Source organism: Ascidiella aspersa, chromosome 5, assembly GCF_963924565.1.
Source record: "Ascidiella aspersa chromosome 5, kaAscAspe10.2, whole genome shotgun sequence".
Classification (NCBI taxonomy): domain Eukaryota; kingdom Metazoa; phylum Chordata; class Ascidiacea; order Phlebobranchia; family Ascidiidae; genus Ascidiella; species Ascidiella aspersa.
The window spans coordinates 10,301,978-10,304,477 of NC_139451.1; the positions used below are offsets into that span (position 1 = coordinate 10,301,978).

Below are 2,500 nucleotides of genomic sequence, written 5' to 3' on the forward strand. Positions count from 1 at the left end.
GTTCTCACGCCGGTGCCCTTGACTGAGTGTCGGGCGGCGGCCGAAACGTTTACTTTGAAAAAATTAGAGTGTTCAAAGCAGGCGATTCGCCTGAATAATGGTGCATGGAATAATGGAATAGGACCTCGGTTCTATTTTGTTGGTTTTCGGAGCGCGAGGTAATGATTAAGAGGGACAGACGGGGGCATTCGTACTGTGCCGTTAGAGGTGAAATTCTTGGATCGGCGCAAGACGAACGACTGCGAAAGCATTTGCCAAGAATGTTTTCTTTAATCAAGAGCGAAAGTCAGAGGTTCGAAGACGATCAGATACCGTCCTAGTTCTGACTATAAACGATGCCAACTAGCGATCGGGGGCGTTAGTTTTACGACCTCTCCGGCAGCTTGCGGGAAACCAAAGTCTTTGGGTTCCGGGGGAAGTATGGTTGCAAAGCTGAAACTTAAAGGAATTGACGGAAGGGCACCACCAGGAGTGGAGCCTGCGGCTTAATTTGACTCAACACGGGAAATCTCACCCGGCCCGGACACAGTGAGGATTGACAGATTGAGAGCTCTTTCTTGATTCTGTGGGTGGTGGTGCATGGCCGTTCTTAGTTGGTGGAGCGATTTGTCTGGTTAATTCCGATAACGAACGAGACTCTGGCTTGCTAACTAGTTACGCGACCCAATCGGTCGGCGTCTAACTTCTTAGAGGGACTAGTGGCGTTTAGCCACACGAGATTGAGCAATAACAGGTCTGTGATGCCCTTAGATGTTCGGGGCCGCACGCGCGCTACACTGACCGGATCAGCATGTGCTCGCCTTGGCCGACAGGTCTGGGTAACCCGCTGAACCCCGGTCGTGCTAGGGATAGGGAATTGCAATTATTTCCCTTGAACGAGGAATTCCCAGTAAGCGCGAGTCATTAGCTCGCGTTGATTACGTCCCTGCCCTTTGTACACACCGCCCGTCGCTACTACCGATTGAATGGTTTAGTGAGGTCCTCCGATTGGACCTGGCGCGGCCGGCAACGGTCGAGCCGGCGTCCGAGAAGACGATCTAACTTGATCATTTAGAGGAAGTAAAAGTCGTAACAAGGTTTCCGTAGGTGAACCTGCGGAAGGATCATTAACGGTCTCGCAAACGCTTCGGCGAACGCGAAACTCGGACAAGCGAGAGAAAAAGTCTTTGCTACCCGGCGCCCGACCCGCGAGGAGCGGCGCGCCGGCCGGCGATTCGGTCACCCGGTAATGTTTGCGCGTCGAGTGCCGCGGTGCCGCGCGCTCCGGCTTCAAGCGTCGGCCTGGCCGACCGCTCGGCGCGGTCTATTTTGTCACCCTATAGTGCGAGGCACTGTGCGAGCGAAACAATCGTGGATGGCTCTTGGCGGTGGATCACTCGGCTCGTGAGTCGATGAAGGACGCAGCTAGCTGCGTGAATTAGTGTGAATTGCAGGACACATTGAGCATCGACGTTCTGAACGCAAATTGCGGCCTCGGGTCAATCCCGGGGCCGCGCCCGCCTCAGGGTCGCGTTGCAAACGTTCCGCGCGGGGATTTCTCCGCGCGGCTGCTGCGGCGTCGGACGCGCGAGCGCCCGTCCCGCTCAAGACAGCACGGCACGATGCGCGACGATCGCGACCAGAATCCCGCGCGGCGGCGGCGAGTCGACCTCGAAGAGGCCAACGGCTGGCGGCTCAAGGGCGGGAATCGAGGTGCGCGGCGGCGCGCGGCGCCGACGGCGAGCGCGGAACGGGAAGAATAGTCCCGGTCCTTACTTTCGGCCTGAGGTCGGACGAGGCTACCCGCTGAATTTAAGCATATTACTAAGCGGAGGAAAAGAAACTAACGAGGATTCCCTCAGTAACGGCGAGTGAAGCGGGATGTGCCCATCGCCGAATCCGCGCGCTTTTGGAGTGCGCGGAATTGTGGCGTACGGAATTCGTCACGGCGCGCTTCGCCGGTCGCCCGCGTCCTTCTGATCGAGGCCTTTTCCCAGAGCGGGTGTCAGGCCCATGGCGGCGACAGGCGGGCGCGCTACGGCGTCTTCCCAGAGTCGGGTTGTTTGGGAATGCAGCCCAAAGCGGGTGGTAAACTCCATCTAAGGCTAAATACGGTCACGAGACCGATAGCGAACAAGTACCGTGAGGGAAAGTTGAAAAGCACTTTGAAGAGAGAGTTAAAGAGTACGTGAAACCGTCGAGAGGCAAACGGGAGGGCCTGTCGGGTCGCCCGGTCGCTTTCAGCCGGCCCCCTGTCGGCGACGTTGTCGTGCGGACCCTCACGGGCCGCCGGCGGCGCCGCCCGATCGGGGACCAGCGCACTAGCGCCGGGCGAAGGCCGCGACCGTCTGGACGGCGGCGAGAAGGCCGCGCGCAAGGTAACCCGGCCTCGGTCGGGTACTATAGGCGCGCGTGTCCGTCGGCCCGCCGTTCGGGCGAGGAGAGATCGCCGCGTCTGCCCTTCGGGGCCGAGCGCCCGGTGCCGGCTGGGGCGTCGTGGGTCGGGGACTGTTCTCAGTGC

The 2,500-nt window shown here is 59.3% G+C and overlaps 1 non-coding gene and 2 pseudogenes across 1 annotated transcript; all 3 read left to right on the forward strand.

Annotated features, from left to right (window-relative positions):
- Positions 1-412: 412 nt before the first annotated feature.
- On the forward strand, positions 413-1,101 carry LOC146143134 (small subunit ribosomal RNA; annotated as a pseudogene; the record flags this gene model as incomplete).
- Positions 1,102-1,356: 255 nt separating this feature from the next.
- On the forward strand, positions 1,357-1,510 carry LOC146143135 (5.8S ribosomal RNA). Its single transcript, XR_014500995.1, has one exon. It is a non-coding gene; the product is annotated as a 5.8S ribosomal RNA (ribosomal RNA).
- Positions 1,511-1,758: 248 nt separating this feature from the next.
- The window catches only part of LOC146143136 (large subunit ribosomal RNA), a 3,679-nt pseudogene continuing 2,937 nt past the window's right edge, over positions 1,759-2,500 (forward strand).